The 8,321-nt window shown below is 38.6% G+C and overlaps 1 protein-coding gene across 1 annotated transcript in view; it reads right to left on the minus strand.

Annotated features, from left to right (window-relative positions):
- LOC106156930 (uncharacterized) overlaps window positions 1-8,321 on the minus strand; it is a 28,892-nt gene extending 20,571 nt beyond the window's left edge. Inside the window, exon 1 of the mRNA XM_087016055.1 lies at window positions 8,174-8,321. The gene's annotated coding sequence lies outside the window, so the exon portion shown is untranslated. The remainder of the gene's footprint in view (window positions 1-8,173) is intronic.

The following is an 8,321-nucleotide window of genomic DNA, read 5'->3' on the forward strand; positions in this document are numbered from 1 at the left end:
ATCATTAGTCTGAAATGGAGTCTATGAGCAAAATAAACCTGAAAAATGATAACCCGGGTCCCCGTTTCCAGATACCCTGGAGCTGTTGTTATCTCAGTTTTTTGTCATTTACACCTAACATTTGACATAAAATATGTGATTTGCATTTAATATAGAGTAAATTATTGAAATTGTAGCTTATGGTGTTGAAAACTGGTCGAAAATACGAAATTTATCAGATGAAATAAAACTATTCTGGGACTCGGAGATGCTATAGTAACTAATGGTATGAAAATCGCTGATCGAAAATTGACAATTGACGCCTACAGGTCGTTACGAAAATCTTGTGATAAAGAGCCATTTTCAAGATCATTCAGTATAATTAAGGAAGAGGACTAAACCAATACTCCTAAGTAATGTAGGGTAAAACCAACTTCATTCCACTCTACCCAATGATATTCATACAATTCCCTTGAAAATGAAAAAAAAGTATATTGAATCAGTATCAAGTTTGCAAGTTTAAGTATCAAGTATTGGTTTTATTCTAAGGATTGCGGTTTCAATAGAAAGTCCGAACAGTAAAGAATATGTTCGGTTGATGGCCTCTTTAAATGATAATTGACTATTTTGCAGCTCGGATAGAGGTTGTTAACTGCTGTTCCGCACTACAAAACTGTTAGTGCTTCTTGCCTCCATTTGACGTCACAGAGACGTGAATGACGTCACATAGAGTTCTTTATTCTATTTTACATGACAACCCATCTTGGCGCACACCTTGAATAAACTATTTGTGGATGCCAAATAAACACACTGAGAATAAAATTGGAGTCATTTGATTCTCTAGTCAGAGTCCAGCACCCCTTGACCCTCAGGGAGTTAATTTGACTCCTATATAAGGGTCAAATTAACCCACTACCAGAGGTTTGGACTCTCTTATCAGAGTCAATCACCCCCTGGCTCTCATGGAGTCAATCTGACTCTAAAATCAGGGTCAAATTATCGGGGGCCAGTGTCTGGCTGACCCCTTTCACCGACTCTTTTCGCTCGCTGGACAGTAAGCTTCGTTTCATTACTTGACATGGCAGTGAGCAGACGGTGTGGAGAGAACAGTTTTCATCACCCTTTGTCAGTATAAACATAACTTTACTGGCCATAGTCGGTTTTATGCATGAACAAGTGTTTTTTTGTGTATTTCTGCATGCAGAACTCGTGCACTTGATTATTACTGGCCCGGGCTTTCAGTTGCCACACCCTTTATGCGATATGTTGGTATACAGGTCACCAGGTTTTGTTTCCAGGTTGTAGGCATGACCCACCAATGCATGTCAGTGGAGAGGTATGCTCACTCATTGGTATATTTGTATATATGTCATGCTGTTTATTTCCAGATTTACAAAGTGTTCATTATTTCCGTTTTAACTTGACATTCGACCGAATGGCCTAGTGGTTAGGGTGTCCGCCTCTGTGGCTGGAGGACGCGAGTTCGACGCTGTCCGGGGACATAATAATCTAAAATGAATGATATTTGCTGTCTCTCCCCTTGTCGCTGTTGTTGTTGTCTCTCCCCTTGTCGCTGTTTTTGTTGTTTTTGTTCATGATGTGCCAAGGAGTCAAAAATTCCTTAATATGGGGTCACGGTGACTCTTTTGTAGAGATAAATCAAGGGATGAAGGGATGTGTGAATGGAGTCAATTGTGACCCTCCTCTGGGGTCTGGGATGGCATTTCTCCATCGGAGTCAACTTGACTCCAATTGGAAGTTATTTTAGGCACCACTGCTGGACTCCAAGTTTGGAGTCACTTGGACTTTATTCTCAGTGCAAGAAAGGCACAAAAGAAAGGAAAATTAGATTTAAAAAGCTTCTGTCAGTGGGTTAACGGTTGATTGGTGTATGTATTTAAATTTCTACCCTAAGGACAAAACTACTACGTCTCGGTATATTGAATTTTGATGTTCCTCCTACAAATTTCCTGTCAAGGCATAATTTCATATCTGTTCATTAACCCACGTTTTTTCAATACATTTTGTTATTCCTCCTACGAAACTCTGGAATTTCCAAACTGTATCCTGAATCACAAGTGTATGGAATTTCCAAAACCATTGGCAAAATAATGATCGATGAATCTTTTTTTAACTTGGTTACTGTATTTTGAAACAATCTCGAAATGTGAATGGATAATGTGGAATTTCACTCGTTACAGTTAAAGTGAGAAAATAAAGATTTTGGCTATGTTAAGCCTAAACGTTTATCGTGTGACTTTTGACAAAACTTTGTATATTTTTAAATATGAAAAAATTTAAAAATGAGAAGTAGGCTGTTATTATGAATCAAAATAAGGCAAGTTTTGCATTTACATGCTTTATACACCCTGAATACAAGGGGCTAGTGGTTTCCTGATGCAAGCTAATAGAGAAGTGAAATCATTGTTCTCTTGACTCGTGACTCTCGGGATGACGTTACTTCACTCTGAGAGGCTTCACTGTAGACAAGTCCACCTCTGTCGTGGTGATCATACGTACAACAGTACATGTATTTGATTCAACTTCATTATTTCTTACTAGGTAATCCTTAAGTCGTTTAAAGAAGATATGTCGGGAAAAAAACATCCCCGTATGATATCATTCACTGGGATAATTAACGACGAGAAATTAACCGTGCGGTTAACCGGAACTCAAGTATTGATTTCAACAACGCGTTTTGGGTCAGTTTTCAATGCATTGGTCATGTGAAGTCAATGCTTGGCTTTAGCAGGAAAAAATCGTACTCGCCATCAGAATATCCGTCTTTCGCGGATTATTTTCCGTTTTACTTTTTCCTGTATCAATGAACATGAATCTGTAATGCAATCTGATAATTAATGCTCCGCTTGCGAAATTCTATTAAATCGTCTTGTCATGAATCAGTTCATTCATGTGTATAAAACCAGCTTGCAGTAAATGTCTTTATTTAAATGAAGAGCCCATGAGGTCCCCTAGAGAACGTAATGGTTGTCAACGAACAGAATTCCACCCGCTGTTGCAGCTGTTCTAAGAAAAGACGAAGATTTTGATTTTGCGTGGAAGTTTTTTAATACATTCACACATACGTTTTTTTCTATCTGTCTATCTATCTATCATTTTTTCTTTTAAATTGTTCTCCTTTGCAAACCCCTACTTAGAATTTGCTCGATGATGTTTACAAAATGGAGATTTATTTGTTTGCACGTACACAATATGTATATTACTAGGATACTTCAGGATTAGAGCGAGAGGTGATAGAAAGAGTTGACGAAGGCTCACAGGTTGGGAATTCCCCAGCACCACTCGCCAGGGGTCACGTTTTATCATTGGAAACAATCTGGAAAAATTCCAGATGAGGCAAGTTTATCTTTTGGATCCAGCTGTTGAATATAGTGCCTAGGAATATGGTGTTGAATATAGTGTACAATTCATAGTCTTTGGCATGCGGTAACGCACAATAGTACTACCAGTACTATTTATTGATTGCGTAACAATTAATTTGGTTGAAAGAATTTCACAGAAAAATCAAAATCATTTAAGCATCACTTATGGCATACTGACTTTTATTGGGGAAGGTGTGAATAGTTCTTGTCGTCAATTAGTTATAGGTTTTACAGTTTGAAATACACGATCGTTAGTGTCCAAAATATGTGTTGGAAAACCGGGATAAGACGAAAAAGATTTCTCGAATAAAAAACTTGTGGTTAATATTTACTGTGAACAGTCGAGATATTGGTCGGTTCCTTGTTGTTTTATGACCTATAAGATGAGCCTTTAATTGGGTTTAACTGGTTGCGTTGCACTTTTGGTTACTTCATCGATTCTTAGATGTACAGATGGTTCTTGTTATCACTTGATTAATATATTGTCTAACGACTAAATTCATCTTTTTTATTTTCTCTGAGGAACATACACGGAAAGACGCTTATTTGGGGATAGAATATGTTTTGTTTGTAGCACTGGAGATTGAAAAGTCAATCTTCTCTTTTTTACGGAATTTGTGCAGTACATATTAATCCTCACCCAACTGACATATCATTTCCATAATAAAGTGTACATCCATTTGAGCCCACTTTTTTCCTAAAAGTTGTGTCTTGTGCTGCTCTTTAGCTGGTTTTTACGTCAATGCAAATGAAGAACCAAAGAAAGGTAGGTTTGCGCGTCCTTAAAACTCAATTTGCCCAGGTAGACTGATCTTTGTCATTTACATTTCATTTCACCAAACTCAATTGATGATATTTTCCATGGCATTATTTTTTCCAAGAAACCATTAATAGCCAATTTTACGAAAGTATCTCTTAGGCTAAGAGACGTAATATCGATATCTCCAGTCTTTTGGCTTGATTAAAGGTGATGAAGCCGGCATGTATTTGTTTATCTACTTGCTCATGAATTTATCTATATTGACAGAGGGGCACCACATTTCTCCCTGTTTGATAAATTTCAAATAAGAATGAGTTTTTCATTGAATCCTTCACCGCTGGTCATTAAATGTATTTTTTTTTCATGGACTCGTTTCTACCAACAGCGATAGTAAAGATCGCAAATTTTTTTATACTTTATTAGCAAGCTGGTGACATTTGACCAGATTCTATATCTCTGAAATTACCACTGCAGTCTTAACTCCAGATGATTCTTTAGAGAGTCTATTGAATCTCTGAAATTGTTTGTTGTCACACAAATACCCCAACACCATGATGTTGACCTTAAGAGGTCAAACGAGGTCTTCGTGCTTCTTAAGTTTTTTTTATCCAGTCTGCATAACCAGGACCCGTGTCCAAACAGCGACAAAAACATTTAGCTAGGACACATAAATCAAAATAATGATGTGGACATGGGAACTAAACATTTCATACACGGCATTTTCAAAATTATGGCCTTAGAAGTCATCTTGGTGTTTACGTAATAGACACTGTAGTTCAGGAAATTAACTCATCTTATGGCTCAGCCAGGTAAAATCTGCAACAGATTAATTTCACCCCAGTGCATTTCCACGCTGTTCTCCAGGCCACCATAAGAAATATTTTTAATTTCCCTTACCAACACCCTGAGTAAAAGAGGACTCTGGAAACTCGTGTCTTAGGGTGCTTTCCCAGAGATTTAGATCGATCTAGAGATTAAGATTTAGATCGACCTAACTCCCTGGGGGTTCACGCTAAATTGCAGTCAGCCGAGCGGGCACCATAGTTAATTACCCCCTTACAGCTTTTAGTAGGCGGGACAGACGCTTAAGCCGGCTAAGCTGACAGTAATCTAGCGAGACTCCCCACAGGGATAGATCGATCTAAAAATCTATGGAAATGGGGTGTTACACTGGGTTCCCATAACCCTATCATATTAGCAGGATCGATCTAACTCAGCAGTTTAGCGAAATCCTCTCTGAGATAAATCTATCCTGCTAGTACGTACGATAGGGGTATGGGAATGGTCCCTTAAATAGCAGAGGCGTCTGGATAGCTGAGAGGTGAGAATTCAGTGTTTTCTGACATTCGGGATATGAATCAACGCTGGACCCTGAGGAGTTTTTTTCTCACCATTATAGTCCCACTCAATATTGTTTAACTGTGTGAAATAATGGTTCACGGTGCTGTTACTTAACACGTTTTAGTCCATTAAAAGTGATTTAAAAAAGGCATCCGCTGCATACAAGTCGCAAATAAAAATTATCCTTCTGTTAATTTGGCATCATGTCATGGTGCGCATTAAGATGCTCCTGGTTTTTTTTGCATGCTCACTGCTATTTTGTTTTTCCCCAGGCTTGCGGCATATCAAATCAACAATGTTAAAAATCTTATTGTTATGCATTTTTAGCGCAGTAATTGAAAACACATCACCAAAACTCCCACTAACGCACAATTGATTCCCCCCAAGGTCCAATTACAAGGATATAGATATATTTAAAGCCAAAGAAAAGGTGACGTCCTATCCGCCTAGACGTGTCCACGCAATACCACAGGGGACTATTAAGCGTGATAAGTAGACAGAAAATGAAATATATGCTTGAGTTTGCTGTAAAGAATTCAAGGGCACGGGCATTAAAAAATAGCAATCCCCATCTGTTGTTCCTAACACATATGATCGGATTTTTGATGAACTTATGTAAGTGGGAAAACTGGGTATAGTGTATAACAAAATCGATAGAGATTGAGTCGGTGTCACATGTGGAGTATCATTATAACCGCAAAGCATAACCCTCTACTTCATAGAAGTTAAATTTGGTACATGTATATACTGAAACTGCTGTAATGAGTAGAAGATGCAAACTGCTGTAAAATTATCGCCCGTATATCCAGCTTGTGTAATTGTTTTAAATGAACGGCTCTTAACTCCGGTGGTTACCTTGTCACCTTCTTCAGTACATTTGATTTAAACATATTACACATTTGATGAGAGCGTATAATAGAGGTCGAGCACAGGTCCGAAATGATTGACAGCTCTCATTGGTACATGTATTAAACATGTCTACGGTCATCAAGCCGATATGGAACCACGCAGGTTGTTCTCTACCGAATAAACGAAGACAGGAAGTCGGCAAAATAAAGTCACAGTGGGCAAATTTACATACGAATCACCTATCTAATCTGCATTTTCAACGTACAATTTATGTTACCATGAGCAGCAGTCTTTCGGCAAAAGGTTTTCAGCAAATCTTGTCTGATGATACATTGAAAGTAGTGCGGTTTATTTCAATTAAGCAGGAAAACATGAATTTTACTTTAAACACCCAATGGAAACATTGAGTTTACATATATGTTTACCAGCCAAAGAATGCATTGCGAAAGATAAATGATCGAATACGCTTCGTAAATACAATAGATTTAAAGAGATATGGTTTACAGAAAGCCTGTTTCTGAATGTCACCTTCATGGTTGGATAATAAGAAAGATCAGAGAAAACGATATTCATAACATCATAGTTATCAATTATGCAACCAGAAACTTGCTGTTCTGCAACAGCTTTCAGGAAACACTTTAGAATATTTCACACAATATATTTTAAGGGCTCAATCCCAATGAATCTCTCGTTCTACGTAGATCGATCGCACTCCGTGGGGACAAATTAACAGATTAACGCGCCTCCTCGGTCCCGCCTCTCTTGGTGTTGAATAGACTACAGAAAACCTGGTGATTATTCGAGTACATTGGCCTCTAGAGCAGGCAGCTTATTGTACAACACTCATTGCATTCAACCAGGGTCCCCGCTGGGTTGGACCGTGAACATGATAGTTTCATTGGGAATGGGCTCTACGTCTTTCAAATGTGCCTTTACAACGAATCATACAGCGAAACCTTTCCTTGGCATTCATACTTTTAATGCTTGTTATTCTGTTTTCATGTTAACAATTCACACAAACGTGTAGTGTTCACCGTACGCGTCCGGTGACAATTTTTGAAACTGCCCAATACGCCATCTGTCGTCCAAAAATACAATTTTGACCTCCAGGGGGCTCCACTGTGCACCCCGAGTTTCAGAGAGGTCATTTGAACCACTAAAGTTACATGGTTGAGGCACCCTGTTAACAGAGGTGAGTTCCCAGTTACCTTTGAATGCCGCCTAATTCAGAACTTGGTGTTTAAAAAAATATTGTTAACGAAGCGTCCGCATCCAGAGTTTAATTTCAACACCGCTTTTGTCGGCACCATCCTGAACAAGACCCAGTCAATAAAAAAAAAATTGCTGACAACACGGAAAATAAGCAAGTAAATGTATATTGGTCATCGATTTCACACCATTAGTTCACTTTCCACATTTCCCTATCTTTTATGCACCCCCGTGGCTGTTTCCGCGATTCCTGCCACCTGCCGCCAGCCATTAGGCCCAAAAGCCTATATCGTACCATCCTTTTGGCATTACATAAGTGTTACTCTGAATGCTATATCTCGGTTGTTATGATTTGCATGACATGCCTAGTATTTCTCTACCCGTGCAGCCCACATAAACCACACGCCTTGAATATGATATTCTTGTGTAGATATGATACTCATCTTTTTGAAATACCATGTTTCTTCAACGCATCAATCAGAGTCATGCGATTATCCAATATGACTCTTACCGCCTTAATTACAATGTCACACAGGAAGGCCACGGCAAATGAATAAAAAGTCATAAATTTTATCAGTTATCTATCGGCAAAAGTACAATAGACAGAAAATAAAGTCTGTTATTCAAAAGAAGGACAGGAGGATCGACTTACCATGTCGGTGATTATGCCAGGCTCAATTCTGTAGTGTTGAGCGCCCAAACTAGAGTTTTCACTTTCCCTTAGACCATGACGCACATCTACTACATGTTGCTCTAGAGCATGCATGTATCCTACCTGTAGGCCTACCACACTGCAGAAC

This window comes from Lingula anatina, chromosome 6, assembly GCF_051362555.1.
Source record: "Lingula anatina isolate TDL-2025a chromosome 6, LinAna3.0, whole genome shotgun sequence".
In the NCBI taxonomy this organism is placed as follows: domain Eukaryota; kingdom Metazoa; phylum Brachiopoda; class Lingulata; order Lingulida; family Lingulidae; genus Lingula; species Lingula anatina.